The sequence below is a fragment of the Triticum dicoccoides genome, chromosome 3B (assembly GCF_002162155.2).
Source record: "Triticum dicoccoides isolate Atlit2015 ecotype Zavitan chromosome 3B, WEW_v2.0, whole genome shotgun sequence".
In the NCBI taxonomy this organism is placed as follows: Eukaryota; Viridiplantae; Streptophyta; class Magnoliopsida; order Poales; family Poaceae; genus Triticum; species Triticum dicoccoides.
Genome location: NC_041385.1, coordinates 83,717,661 through 83,734,116, shown reverse-complemented (window position 1 = coordinate 83,734,116; position 16,456 = coordinate 83,717,661).

Sequence of the window (16,456 nt, the reverse complement as noted above, 5' to 3'; positions counted from 1 at the left end):
CGGGGCGGGGCGCGGCGACAGGGACGACGGGGACGACGTGGACGGGGACGGTCGGGACGGCGTCGTCGACGGGTGCGGCGACGAGGGCCGGGGACTGCCGGGCTCAGGGACGAGGGGCGGGGGCGGCGATGATCGGGGCAGGGCGGCATGACGGAGGGAGGAACAGAGGGAAGAACAGAGGAAAACTGAATTTTTTCAAGTGTTGTATATATAGGATGGACCTTTAGTACCGGTTGGAGCCACCAACCGGTACTAAAGGTCTGTTTTGGCCAGGCCAACCGGCGGGAAGCGCACCCCCTTTAGTATCGGGTGGTGGCTCCAACCGGTACTAAAGGCCCCCCCTTTAGTACCGGTTGGAGCCACGACCCGGTACTAAAGGTGTGCGCTGGCTCAAGGCGGTGCGCAAGTTTAGTCCCACCTCTCTAGTCGAAGGGCTACCGCACTGGTTTATAAGCCCCAGTGCGCTAGCTCTCTCGAGCTCCTCTCCTAAGCAGGCCTACTGGTCCTACCAATTCATTGCTGCCATGTGGGCCTACTGGACCTTTTGTCACGACCGGTTTTTCAATAAAAATATTTATTCAGAAAACCAATCTTTAATCCCAGTATAGGAAAAGTCATCCTTTCTGGTAGACAAAAGCTTGATAAACAGAGAACCAGTAGCATCATATATATTACAGGGTTGAGCTGAGGTTGCTCAACAATTTATTACAGACTCGCCAATATTTTACATATGGGCGGTTATGGCACAGGGGTGGGGTGGCATGCTACTAGCTCGGGGGAAAAGTGGTGGTGGATAACTTGACTTCTACCGGCAGTACATCGAGCGTCGAGGTGAGGCTCGAAGAATTTATTCAGGGTTGCGGAAGTGAATAATACAATGACCAAGACAGGATCGCACGGGACTGACTAGGACTCCTCTAGGCGTCGGACTCGCTATCAAACTCTTCATCCATGAGATCGCCTTCATCAGCATCTGGCCAAATCAACAAACCAGGTGAGTACTTGAAAGTACTCGCAAGACAATTCCGACAAAAGATATAATCAATGAATGCATGAATGCGTCATGAATAAAGGATGATGCTCATATAACAATGGTAAGATTTGCAAGACTTGATAAATAAAATAAATAGCTGAAAAACCGATCAGGTGTCTGGAGCGACGCCTCGAAAGGTAAATAAATAAAATGCATGCCGCAGTCGGGCGTCTAAGCGACACCACATAAAGGGCTTAAAAGAAATGCCACAGTCGGACGTCTGAGCGACATCACATAAAGGGCTTTAAAAGAAATGCCACAGTCGGATGTCTGGGCGACATCACATAAAGGGCTTTAAAAGAAATGCCACAGTCGGATGTCTGGGCGACATCACATAAAGGGCATTAAAAGAAATACCACAGTCGGACGTCTGAGCGACATCACAGACAGGGCTTTCAAAGAAATACCACAGTCGGACGTCTGAGCGACATCACAGACAGGGCTTTAAAAGAAATACCACAGTCGGACGTCTGAGCGACATCACAGACAGGGCCTTAAAAGAAATAACACAGTCGGACGTCTGAGCGACATCACAGACAGGGCTTTAAACGAAATACCACAGTCGGACGTCTGAGCGACATCACAGACGGGGTTTTAAAAGAAATACCACAGTCGGACGTCTGAGCGACATCACAGACAGGGTCTTAACAAAATCAAATAACAGGTATGCCACCATCGGACGTCTGAGCAACATCACAGACAGGGCTTTATAATAAATGTAAATAACGAGATTAGTCCATCCACAAGAATAATCTTTTAACCGGATTTATTACACATAAATCCCACCGGAGTTTTTGTCATTGAGGCTGAATACCTGACAAGATAAGATAATTATAGTACTTGAACAAAGTACAAGATAATTGAAAGATTGAGACTCTACAGAGTTTGGAAGAACTGAACACAGCCAATGGATTTCCGTAGTCACGAAGGACTAGTTCCGTTTATGGTATTTCAGTAGAAACACATTTAACTAGTACACACCCATTTCACCTCACGTTGCCAGGAATCACCCTGGACAACATCCAAGAAAAACTTTGAGATGGGGAGGCCACAACCTCGAATAGCATGGGATCAAATTTCTATACGCGCGCTCTAAGGGGTGCCCCCCTCTCGGTCCCAACCGGAAACACCCATGCCCCCTGACCGGATGACGGGCTTTAATCCAGGGCCATGGAACCCTCATCCCGGCCTCTCCACTTGGTGTGTACCAGGAAAACGATTTGCAACTTACTATGCCATATTCCTTTCGGAAAACATGTGACAGTACAGGATGGAATGAATGGGAATGTGGATTGTGTCATGACGACACGGAAGTCAAATAATCTGGCATAAGACTGGCATGTCAGAACACTGCCATCTTACCCATCCTCATACCAACACATGGCTTTGCAAATATGTATCCAACAACATAATGCTTTCCGAAACTTACTTTCCGATTATGTGCATGAGATATATCATGCAAAGTGATGTTCATAAACATGCCATGACCATACTAAAATGCAAACACGCAATAACACTCATCATATCAAGATTCAAACATGCTTGCCTGGTTCGGAGCAGTCGGAGTCTAACTGGGCGAAGTTTGCAGCTCCGTCACCTCCTCCGGTATCTACGGTATAAAGAAAATATGTACGCAACGTAAATACCGTGAGTGTACAGAAAAGTGTTCCAAATATTTTTCAAATAAATATGATAAAAAACTAGACAAAAATCTAAAGAGAACAGAAAAAGAATGAATTAAAAATACTTTTCTGATCAAAAGTTATAAGAGTTTTGGTCCAAGAACCCATCTGTAATGAAACAGAAAACTTCCAGGGGCTAAGCAGAAGAATCTAGAAAAAACGGTTCAGAGAGGAGGCGTATTTGCCAGAGTACGCCTTCTGCAAACGATTTTAAAAAAACAAAAGAGAGGCTGACGGGCGGGTCCCACCCGTCAGGTTTGAAAGTTCAAACAGGAGAGTCGGGGCTCGTCGGCACCCGAGAGCCGCGGTGGTTGCCGGCGGCGATCCACGGCAAGGCAGGGCGATCGGAGCATACCTCCATGATCAGGGCGCCATTCCGCGTCTGTGGGAGGTGGTGGTGGTCGCCGGCGAGTACCACGTCGGCGGCGATGCTTGCTCCGGCGGACGGGGATTCGGGTGGTCGTGGATCTCGCCGGAGAGAGCTGCAGAGGTGGAATTGGTGAGGGGGTTAGACTCACGATAGTATGAGGAGGTATCCGACGAGGATAGGGCGCCGGAGATGGCCTTACCGGAGTGAATCACGGTGGGGGCCGAGGCAGAACGGAGTGGTCGGAGTCGGGGAAGGAGAGCCCCTTGTGGCTCGTTCAGTGGCTGAGCGGGGTCTGATGAGGTAGAGGAGGTGTGCCGCGGGCGAGAGCAGGCTCGGGGTGCTATATATAGCCGCCCCGAGGCGGTTGCCGAGAACGGGGTTCTCCGGCGAAGTGATTATGGCGGCGCTGCGGTTGTACGGGAGGTTTCATAGGCTGAACATCGTCGTGGGAGCTCCGTGGTTCCGTTTTGGTGCTAACCTCGTCGGGATTTGGGGGTTTAGGGGGAACTCGACGGAACGGGACGGCGCGGGCCCGTCGGCAGCAGGGAGCGCGCTCTGCGCGTGCCGCGCCACGGTGACGGTGCTGCATGCGTGCGCTGGCAAGGGGGTGGCCACACGGAGCCACCAGGACGCTTGGGCGGCGCCGAACGGCGTTGTGCCGCCGCTCTGCTTCCTGTCGGCCGCTACGGCGCTACGGCCGTCGCAAGACACGCCGGCGCAGGCGGGCCAGGGCGCCACCAACGCCAGGAAGGCGCCAAGCGCGCGTGTGAGGCTCTGGACAAGCAAGCCTGGCCGTGAGCTACGTGCCAAGCGCACTGTGAGCTCGTGACCGAAGTTACTGACAAAGATCGACACTGAACTTCTGAAGTTAACTGAATATGACTAGAACAGTGCATGCAAGGTGTTCGACAGAATGATCCAGGTATGTAGGGATTTTTCCTTGAGTTGGTTTTTGGTGGAGGGGCCTCTCATTGCATCTAGAGGCTGCCTGAATATTTGTGAAATTTTTGGAGAGGTATAGATATGAATTTCACCAAATTTGGCAAATCTGGTCCAAACTTGCAGTGAGTGCAATTTGAAATATTTGAACAGGAGAAGAGTGGATCAAGATGGTTCTGGGTTGTGGGTACAAAGGACTATCCAGGGGTGTTGAGATGAGGTCAAAAATCAAAAGCATTAGTGCACTTGCTTTGCAATCCACCTAGGCTCAAAAGAAAAGACAGAATTATATTGGGAGGAGAAATAATTGGAATAAAATCCAAAAATGGATTTTATTAGTTTTGAAAGAATGTTTGGGTTGAACTAAAGTGGGGGGGAAAGGTTTTGGGAAAATTTCACCATAGGAAGCATGGTGAAATTTTTTTGAAGGGATCAAAACCAAATAAAAGCCCAAAACAAAAAGGGTTTTCTTTTTAAAAGAAACCAAATCCAGGAAAAGGATTTTTGAGAGGGCAAACTTAGAAGATGGTTTTTAGGAAGGGTTTAAATGACCTCCTTCAACCCAAGCAAGGCTCTTTTGAAAAACAAACCACCAAAAAATTTTGGAGTGTCACAGCACCTACCCCCTTAGGAAAAATCTCGTCCCCGAGATTTCAGCTGATCCTTAAACAGGTGTGGGTGCTCTGTCCAAAGAAAATCCTCGCTCTCCCAAGTTGCTTCATTCTCGGTGTGATTACTCCATTGAACTCTGAAAAACTTAATGGTTTTCTGTCGGGTCCTCCTCTCAGACTCTTCAATATTTTTATCGGGTGCTCCCGGTAAGTGAGGTCTGGTTGCACGTTAATATACTCATGTGAAACTTGCTTCTCTGGGTTGCTTATGTATTTTCTCAACTGCGAGATGTGAAACACGTTGTGGATACCGGATAAGTCTCCGGGCAGGTCCAGCTGGTAGGCTACCTTGCCTTGTCGGGCCACTATATGAAATGGTCCGATGAATCTTGGTGCTAGTTTCCCCTTAATCTTGAATCGTTGCAGACCCTTCATAGGAGAAACTCTGAGGTATACCAATTCTCCGGGTTCAAAACTGATTTCCCGATGCTTTCGGTCGTAATAACTCTTTTGCCGACTTTGAGCTGTTTTGAGTCGTTCTCTAATCGTCTTAACTTTCTCCTCGGCTTCCTTGAGCATATCTGGGCCAAAGATATGGCTATCTCCGGTCTCTGACCAATTTAGCAGGGTACGACATCTTCTCCCATATAGAGCTTCAAAGGGTGCCATTTGCAAGCTGGCTTGATAGCTGTTGTTGTATGCGAACTCCGCGTATGGCAAACTTTCTTCCCAACTGTTCCCGTAGGTGAGGACACAGGCTCTTAGCATGTCTTCTAAGATTTGGTTTACGCGTTCCGTTTGTCCATCAGTCTGGGGATGGTATGCGGTACTGAAGGCTAGTTGGGTTCCCAGTGCCTGTTGTAGGTGATCCCAGAATGTAGAGACGAACTGTGTGCCTCTATCGGAGATAATAGTCTTAGGGACTCCATGTAGGCAGACCATGCGGGCAAGATAAAGTCTGGCTAGTCTCTGAGTGGCGTAAGTTGTTTTTACCGGAATAAAATGTGCCACCTTGGTTAATCTGTCGGTTATGACCCATATGGCATTGTTTCCGTGTTGTGACCGGGCAGTCCAACGATAAAGTCCATTCCAATCTCGTCCCATTTCCACTCGGGTATCTTATTTGGCTGTAACAGTTCGGCTGGTTTCTGATGCTCGGCCTTGATACGTTGACAAGAGTCACAGCATGCAATGAACGTGGCTATATCTCTCTTCATACCGTGCCACCAAAAATTTTCCTGAAGGTCTTTGTACATTTTTGTCCCTCCAGGATGGATTGAATACGGAGTTGTGTGACTTTCAGTTAATATCTGCTGTTTGAGGTCCTTGACATTTGGTACGCATAGCCTTTCTCCGTACCACAATATTCCTTGCTCATCTATGTTGAATTCTGAGGCTCTTCCCAAACTCACTTTTCTTTTTATGCCCTCAATGCTGGGGTGTCCGTGCTGGGCTTCCTTGATACTTTCCATCAGGGTAGGCTGTATTTCGATATTTGATACACTGCCTTCGGTGACCATTATGAGATTGAGTCGGGCAAATTCCTGTTGAAATTCTGGCCTTAATTTTGGCATACTATCGTCTTCCGCGTTGGGATTGCGACTAAGTGCATCTGCCACAATGTTTGCTTTTCCAGGATGATAGTGGATTCCAACATCATAATCCTTCACCAATTCTAACCAGCGTCGTTGCCGTAAATTTAACTCTGGCTGTGTGAAAATATACTTAAGACTCTTATGGTCTGTGTATATCTCACAATGATTCCCAAGTAGGAAGTGTCTCCATTCCTTGAGTGCATGGATGACTGCTGCTAATTCCAGGTCATGGGTGGGGTAATTCTCCTCATGCTTGCGTAGTTGTCTAGAGACATACGCAACTACCTTGCCTTCTTGCATCAATACGCATCCAAGGCCTTTCCGGGATGCGTCACAATATACCTCAAAATTCTTGTGTATATCTGGCACAATTAGTACTGGTGCCGTTGTTAATTTTCTTTTTAGCTCTTGGAAGCTTTTCTCACATGCTTCTGTCCATTCAAATTTCTTGCCTTTCTTGAGCAATTGTGTCATGGGCTTTGCTATAGTGGAGAATCCTTCAATAAATCTCCGATAATAGCCTGCCATTCCCAAGAAACTCCGTACATCGGTTACGTTAGCTGGTGGTTTCCAGCTAAGTACGGCCTTGACCTTTTCCGGATCTACTGCAATACCTTCTTGGGTTAGCACGTGGCCCAAAAAACCCACCTGCCTTAGCCAAAATTCACATTTGCTGAATTTGGCGTACAGTTGATGTTTCCTGAGTTCTCCGAGTACAATCCTGAGGTGTTCAGCGTGCTCTTCTGGTGTTTTGGAATATATCAGAATATCATCGATGAACACCACAACAAACTTGTCCATATACTTCATAAACACTTTGTTCATGAGGTGAACAAAATATGAAGGGGCGTTGGTTAGTCCGAATGGCATTACTGTGAACTCATAAAGCCCATATCTGGAGGTGAATGCGGTCTTGGGAATATCTTCTGTTCGTACTTTTAATTGGTAGTATCCTGATCTCAAATCAATTTTTGAGAAGACTTTGGCCTGTGCGATCTGATCGAATAAATCATTTATTCAGGGCATTGGGTATTTGTTCTTGATTGTGACCATGTTGAGAGCTCGATAATCAATACACAACCTCATTGTTCCATCCTTCTTCTTGGCAAATAAAATTGGAGAACCCCAAGGTGAGGAGCTGGCTCGTATGTATCCTTTCTCCAATAATTCTTTTATTTGCTTCTTCAACTCTACCAATTCGGATGGTGCCATTCTGTAAGGTTTCTTGTAAATGGGAGTGGTCCCGGGGGCTAGCTCAATGCTGAATTCTATCTCTCGGTCTAGTGGCATGCCTGGTAGTTCTTCTGGAAATACATCTAGAAATTCACATACCACTGGAACCTTGTTCAGCTCAGAAACGTCCACCTTGTTTAATCTAGGTTGCCGAGGTATTTGTCTCTCTTTGGCTGAAACTTTTATTTTCTTCCCTTGATGGTGGGTGAGAATCATGGTACAGTTGAAGCAGTCAATAAAACCTTTGTTGGTGGTCAACCAATCCATTCCTAGGATGACATCCAGTCCTTTGCTTTCCAGCATAATAAGGTTGGCGTAAAATTTCAATCCTTCAAATTCAATAACCACACCTTGACAGTAACTCTGGGTCACTTGCTTAATCCCAGGGGACTTGACGATCATTGATTTTTCCAAGGGAAGCATCGAAAAATTATTTTTCAAAGCAAAACTTTTTGAAACGAATGAGTGAGAAGCTCCAGAATCAAACAAAACCATGGCAGGTATTGTGTTGACGGGGTACGTATCGAGTATGATATCTGGGGCGTTCTGTGCTTCCTCTCGGGTCACATGGTTCAAGTGACCTTTCCGGTGGTTGTTGTTGGGGTTGAAATTGCTTCGCTTTGGTATTGAATTATTTCCACCATTATTGAGCTTCGGGTTTAAGTTCCTTGGCTTGGGACACTGCTTGGCATAGTGCCCTTCTTCTCCACAAGCATAACAGGTAACACCTAGGCGATAGGTGAACTCTTTGTCTCTTGCATGGAAATTCTTGGTTGGACGTGAATTATTCACCGGGGTTTTGTGTGAATCCCCCTTCTGAAATTCCTTCTTGCTTCTGTGATTGCGAGAAAAATTAGTCTGGTCCCTTTTCCGTTTGCGGATATTTTCCAGGCTACGTCGCTCATTTTCCAGGGTAATGGCCTTATCCACCAGTGTTTTAAAATCTGGAAAGGTGTGCACAACTAGCTGGCACTTAAGGGCGGCCAGGCCTTCCAAGAATTTTTCCATCTTCTTGCTCTCGGTCATGCGTTCTTCATTGGCGTAGCGAGACAGCAGTGAGAATTGGCTGTTGTATTCTGACACTGTCATGGCTCTTTGCTTGAGTTCATCAAATTCCTTCTTCTTGATTTTCATGACGCTCTTAGGAATATGTGCCCCACGAAAACCTTCTTTGAATTTTTCCCAGGTGATTTCATTTTCGTTGGGGTGCATGTGCAGGAAGTTTTCCCACCACGATGCAGCTGCACCTGTGAGATAATGTGGTGCATACAATACTTTTTCACGGTCTGAACATTGTGCGATAATTAATTTTCTCTCCATGTCTCGAAGCCAGTCCTCGGCCTCAAGAGGCTTGTCAGTATGAGAAAATGTTGGAGGACGCGTCTTTTGTAACTCAGATAATTTGGATTGCGGTTGATACTGACCACGGTTACTTCCCATATTGATGAATTGGTTCATCATTTCCTGGTGTTGCTGCTGACTCTGTTCATACAAACGACAAACTTGTGTAAAAGCTGTTTCACTGTCCTGTTGACTTGTCTGACCCTGAGCGAAATTCTGGTTCTGCGGTGTGCCATAATTTTCTTCTGGCTGAGTTGGCATGGAGCGCGTCCAAGGACGAGACATCTTTCACTCTGGGGATATATTTTTTGTGAACTCATAAGATAAGAAAGAGAGTCGCAAAAGACAATCAAATCACACCCAAACAAAATTTTTAAACTGTAGTTTTTGGAAACACACGATTGCGCGCGGAGAAGGACTAGTGCATATATTACACGCGGGCATAATTATACATTACATCACTCAGGATATGCGTACATAATCCTGACATGTTATTTAAACTAGTGCACTCCTCCAGATCCTACATGATGCGCAAACAGGCTACTTCTCACCACCTAAGTACATAAAAACATATTACACAAGTTGATACATCACATGGCGTCTATGCGTACTTAGTCGGAGACGGTGAGGATCTCCCTTGGCCTGCCGAGGGTGAGACGCAGAGACGCTGGGGAATCAACCTCCTCTTCGCTAATAGGTTCTAGACGAGAAACGTTGTGCTGAGCTGATGGAGCAGGTGCCGTAGGCGGAATAACACGAATACGAGTGGGTGGAATAGGTGGGGTAGCACGTATGGGAGTGGGTGCAACAAGTGGTGCAGAGTGGACGGGAGTGGGTGCAACAAGTGGTGCAGAGCGGACGGGAGTGGGTGCAATGGCCTGGTTAAATTCCTCTGTGGTAGGCAGACAACGAGCAGTGGCGAGTATGGTAGGTGAGTGAGAAGCTGTGGATGACACAAAAGTCAGTGGTGGAGCGGTGTGCAGGAGTTCCCTCCTGTTAGCAGCACAGCCATGAACTGAGTCCATGCGTGCAGCTACGAGGTCGTCCACCATGCAGTCGAATGTTGCCTCCAGGGCTCGGAGGTACTCGACAAGCATCTCAAAGGCCTCATCTCGCTCTCCTCTGGGGCAAGAGAAAGAGTAGTGACAGGTGTAAGGCACATGGCATGGAAGGTAGCGGTTGCGACGGGTCTTCATTGCCGGAAGAACATCCCGAAGACGGGCTATCATCTCGCGGGCAGCCATCTGCATAGCATGCCTTTCTGTAGGCATGGCTCTCCCCATGAATCGGAGACGGCGTACTTCAGCATGGCCTCCCCTGAATTGCACCGCGGCCTGGTGCATAGTCAGACTGTCGTTGATCTTGTGTGGATAAAGCGTGAAGACTGGGCGCACGGATGGCCCCATCGCGACCTGAACGATGAAGGAGAGGAGTTTGACGAACCCCTCAGGCACGTTGGCGAACATCTGAGACTCGCAGTCGTCGCCGGCCATCTACAAAAGTAGGCAAAAATTCTGAGTGGTCAGATCATAAATTTTATGCTGACTGTCAGAAAATGACTACATTTGTAAAAACATGAATAACTCTATCATGCTAATAACCAATTAGCGATCGCACCTAGTGGCTTCCTACAGTCAGCCTGGCTCTGATACCAAGTCTGTCACGACCGATTTTTCAATAAAAATATTTATTGAGAAAACCAATCTTTAATCCCAGTATAGGAAAAGTCATCCTTTCTGGTAGACAAAAGCTTGATAAACAGAGAACCAGTAGCATCAAATATATTACAGGGTTGAGCTGAGGTTGCTCAACAATTTATTACAGACTCGCCAATATTTTACATATGGGCGGTTATGGCACAGGGGTGGGGTGGCATGCTACTAGCTCGGGGGAAAAGTGGTGGTGGATAACTTGACTTCTACCGGCAGTACATCGAGCGTCAAGGTGAGGCTCGAAGAATTTATTCGGGGTTGCGGAAGCGAATAATACAATGACCAAGACAGGATCGCACGGGACTGACTAGGACTCCTCTAGGCGTCGGACTCGCTATCAAACTCTTCATCCATGAGATCGCCTTCATCAGCATCTGGCCAAATCAACAAACCAGGTGAGTACTTGAAAGTACTCGCAAGACAATTCCGACAAAAGATATAATCAATGAATGCATGAATGCGTCATGAATAAAGGATGATGCTCATATAACAATGGTAAGATTTGCAAGACTTGATAAATAAAATAAATAGCTGAAAAACCGATCGGGTGTCTGGAGCGACGCCTCGAAAGGTAAATAAATAAAATGCATGCCGCAGTCGGGCGTCTAAGCGACACCACATAAAGGGCTTAAAAGAAATGCCACAGTCGGACGTCTGAGCGACATCACATAAAGGGCTTTAAAAGAAATGCCACAGTCGGATGTCTGGGCGACATCACATAAAGGGCTTTAAAAGAAATGCCACAGTCGGATGTCTGGGCGACATCACATAAAGGGCATTAAAAGAAATACCACAGTCGGACGTCTGAGCGACATCACAGACAGGGCTTTCAAAGAAATACCACAGTCGGACGTCTGAGCGACATCACAGACAGGGCTTTAAAAGAAATACCACAGTCGGACGTCTGAGCGACATCACAGACAGGGCCTTAAAAGAAATAACACAGTCGGACGTCTGAGCGACATCACAGACAGGGCCTTAAAAGAAATACCACAGTCGGACGTCTGAGCGACATCACAGACAGGGCTTTAAACGAAATACCACAGTTGGACGTCTGAGCGACATCACATACGGGGTTTTAAAAGAAATACCACAGTCGGACGTCTGAGCGACATCACAGACAGGGTCTTAACAAAATCAAATAACAGGTATGCCACCATCGGACGTCTGAGCAACATCACAGACAGGGCTTTATAATAAATGTAAATAACGAGATTAGTCCATCCACAAGAATAATCTTTTAACCGGATTTATTACACATAAATCCCACCGGAGTTTTTGTCATTGAGGCTGAATACCTGACAAGATAAGATAATTATAGTACTTGAACAAAGTACAAGATAATTGAAAGATTGAGACTCTGCAGAGTTTGGAAGAACTGAACACAGCCAACGGATTTCCGTAGTCACGAAGGACTAGTTCCGTTTATGGTATTTCAGTAGAAACACATTTAACTAGTACACACCCATTTCACCTCACGTTGCCAGGAATCACCCTGGACAACGTCCAAGAAAAACTTTGAGATGGGGAGGCCACAACCTCGAATAGCATGGGATCAAATTTCTATACGCGCGCTCTAAGGGGTGCCCCCCTCTCGGTCCCAACCGGAAACACCCATGCCCCCTGACCGGATGACGGGCTTTAATCCAGGGCCATGGAACCCTCATCCCGGCCTCTCCACTTGGTGTGTACCAGGAAAACGATTTGCAACTTACTATGCCATATTCCTTTCGGAAAACATGTGACAGTACAGGATGGAATGAATGGGAATGTGGATTGTGTCATGACGACACGGAAGTCAAATAATCTGGCATAAGACTGGCATGTCAGAACACTACCATCTTACCCATCCTCATACCAACACATGGCTTTGCAAATATGTATCCAACAACATAATGCTTTCCGAAACTTACTTTCCGATTATGTGCATGAGATATATCATGCAAAGTGATGTTCATAAACATGCCATGACCATACTAAAATGCAAACACGCAATAACACTCATCATATCAAGAGTTCAAACATGCTTGCCTGGTTCGGAGCAGTCGGAGTCTAACTGGGCGAAGTTTGCAGCTCCGTCACCTCCTCCGGTATCTACGGTATAAAGAAAATATGTACGCAACGTAAATACCGTGAGTGTACAGAAAAGTGTTCCAAATATTTTTCAAATAAATATGATAAAAAACTAGACAAAAATCTAAAGAGAACAGAAAAAGAATTAATTAAAAATACTTTTCTGATCAAAAGTTATAAGAGTTTTGGTCCAAGAACCCATCTGTAATGAAACAGAAAACTTCCAGGGGCTAAGCAGAAGAATCTAGAAAAAACGGTTCAGAGAGGAGGCGTATTTGCCAGAGTACGCCTTCTGCAAACGATTTTAAAAAAACAAAAGAGAGGCTGACGGGCGGGTCCCACCCGTCAGGTTTGAAAGTTCAAACAGGAGAGTCGGGGCTCGTCGGCGCCCGAGAGCCGTGGTGGTTGCCGGCGGCGATCCACGGCAAGGCAGGGCGATCGGAGCATAGCTCCGTGATCAGGGCGCCATTCCGCGTCTGTGGGAGGTGGTGGTGGTCGCCGGCGAGTACCACGTCAGCGGCGATGCTTGCTCCGGCGGACGGGGATTCGGGTGGTCGTGGATCTCGCCGGAGAGAGCTGCAGAGGTGGAATTGGTGAGGGGGTTAGACTCACGATAGTATGAGGAGGTATCCGACGAGGATAGGGCACCGGAGATGGCCTTACCGGAGTGAATCACGGTGGGGGCCGAGGCAGAACGGAGTGGTCGGAGTCGGGGAAGGAGAGCCCCTTGTGGCTCGTTCAGTGGCTGAGCGGGGTCTGATGAGGTAGAGGAGGTGTGCCGCGGGCGAGAGCAGGCTCGGGGTGCTATATATAGCCGCCCCGAGGCGGTTGCCGAGAACGGGGTTCTCCGGCGAAGTGATTACGGTGGCGCTGCGGTTGTACGGGAGGTTTCAGAGGCTGAACGTCGTCGTGGGAGCTCCGTGGTTCCGTTTTGGTGCTAACCTCGTCGGGATTTGGGGGTTTAGGGGGAGCTCGATGGAACGGGACGGCGCGGGCCCATCGGCAGCAGGGAGCGCGCTCTGCGCGTGCCGCGCCACGGTGACGGTGCTGCATGCGTGCGCTGGCAAGGGGGTGGCCACACGGAGCCACCAGGACGCTTGGGCGGCGCCGAACGGCGTTGTGCCGCCGTTCTGCTTCCTGTCGGCCGCTACGGCGCTACGGCCGCCGCAAGACACGCCGGCGCAGGCGGGCCAGGGCGCCACCAACGCCAGGAAGGCGCCAAGCGCGCGTGTGAGGCTCTGGACAAGCAAGCCTGGCCGTGAGCTACGTTCCAAGCGCACTGTGAGCTCGTGACCGAAGTTACTGACAAAGATCGACACTGAACTTCTGAAGTTAACTGAATATGACTAGAACAGTGCATGCAAGGTGTTCGACAGAATGATCCAGGTATGTAGGGATTTTTCCTTGAGTTGGTTTTTGGTGGAGGGGCCTCTCATTGCATCTAGAGGCTGCCTGAATATTTGTGGAATTTTTGGAGAGGTATAGATATGAATTTCACCAAATTTGGCAAATCTGGTCCAAACTTGCAGTGAGTGCAATTTGAAATATTTGAACAGGAGAAGAGTGGATCAAGATGGTTCTGGGTTGTGGGTACAAAGGACTATCCAGGGGTGTTGAGATGAGGTCAAAAATCAAAAGCATTAGGGCACTTGCTTTGCAATCCACCTAGGCTCAAAAGAAAAGACAGAATTATATTGGGAGGAGAAATAATTGGAATAAAATCCAAAAATGGATTTTATTAGTTTTGAAAGAATGTTTGGGTTGAACTAAAGTGGGGGGGAAAGGTTTTGGGAAAATTTCACCATAGGAAGCATGGTGAAATTTTTTTGAAGGGATCAAAACCAAATAAAAGCCCAAAACAAAAAGGGTTTTCTTTTTAAAAGAAACCAAATCCAGGAAAAGGATTTTTGAGAGGGCAAACTTAGAAGATGGTTTTTAGGAAGGGTTTAAATGACCTCCTTCAACCCAAGCAAGGCTCTTTTGAAAAACAAACCACCAAAAAATTTTGGAGTGTCACAGCACCTACCCCCTTAGGAAAAATCTCGTCCCCGAGATTTCAGCTGATCCTTAAACAGGTGTGGGTGCTCTGTCCAAAGAAAATCCTCGCTCTCCCAAGTTGCTTCATTCTCGGTGTGATTACTCCATTGAACTCTGAAAAACTTAATGGTTTTCTGTCGGGTCCTCCTCTCAGACTCTTCTAATATTTTTATCGGGTGCTCCCGGTAAGTGAGGTCTGGTTGCACGTTAATATACTCATGTGAAACTTGCTTCTCTGGGTTGCTTATGTATTTTCTCAACTGCGAGATGTGAAACACGTTGTGGATACCGGATAAGTCTCCGGGCAGGTCCAGCTGGTAGGCTACCTTGCCTTGTCGGGCCACTATATGAAATGGTCCGATGAATCTTGGTGCTAGTTTCCCCTTAATCTTGAATCGTTGCAGACCCTTCATAAGAGAAACTCTAAGGTATACCAATTCTCCGGGTTCAAAACTGATTTCCCGATGCTTTCGGTCGTAATAACTCTTTTGCCGACTTTGAGCTGTTTTGAGTCGTTCTCTAATCGTCTTAACTTTCTCCTCGGCTTCCTTGAGCATATCTGGGCCAAAGATATGGCTATCTCCGGTCTCTGACCAATTTAGCAGGGTACGACATCTTCTCCCATATAGAGCTTCAAAGGGTGCCATTTGCAAGCTGGCTTGATAGCTGTTGTTGTATGCGAACTCCGCGTATGGCAAACTTTCTTCCCAACTGTTCCCGTAGGTGAGGACACAGGCTCTTAGCATGTCTTCTAAGATTTGGTTTACGCGTTCCGTTTGTCCATCAGTCTGGGGATGGTATGCGGTACTGAAGGCTAGTTGGGTTCCCAGTGCCTGTTGTAGGTGATCCCAGAATGTAGAGACGAACTGTGTGCCTCTATCGGAGATAATAGTCTTAGGGACTCCATGTAGGCAGACCATGCGGGCAAGATAAAGTCTGGCTAGTCTCTGAGTGGCGTAAGTTGTTTTTACCGGAATAAAATGTGCCACCTTGGTTAATCTGTCGGTTATGACCCATATGGCATTGTTTCCGTGTTGTGACCGGGGCAGTCCAACGATAAAGTCCATTCCAATCTCGTCCCATTTCCACTCGGGTATCTTATTTGGCTGTAACAGTCCGGCTGGTTTCTGATGCTCGGCCTTGATACGTTGACAAGAGTCACAGCATGCAATGAACGTGGCTATATCTCTCTTCATACCGTGCCACCAAAAAATTTCCTGAAGGTCTTTGTACATTTTTGTCCCTCCAGGATGGATTGAATACGGAGCTGTGTGACTTTCAGTTAATATCTGCTGTTTGAGGTCCTTGACATTTGGTACGCATAGCCTTTCTCCGTACCACAATATTCCTTGCTCATCTATGTTGAATTCTGAGGCTCTTCCCAAACTCACTTTTCTTTTTATGCCCTCAATGCTGGGGTGTCCGTGCTGGGCTTCCTTGATACTTTCCATCAGGGTAGGCTGTATTTCGATATTTGATACACTGCCTTCGGTGACCATTATGAGATTGAGTCGGGCAAATTCCTGTTGAAATTCTGGCCTTAATTTTGGCATACTATCGTCTTCCGCGTTGGGATTGCGACTAAGTGCATCTGCCACAACGTTTGCTTTTCCAGGATGATAGTGGATTCCAACATCATAATCCTTCACCAATTCTAACCAGCGTCGTTGCCGTAAATTTAACTCTGGCTGTGTGAAAATATACTTAAGACTCTTATGGTCTGTGTATATCTCACAATGATTCCCAAGTAGGAAGTGTCTCCATTCCTTGAGTGCATGGATGACTGCTGCTAATTCCAGGTCATGGGTGGGGTAATTCTCCTCATGCTTG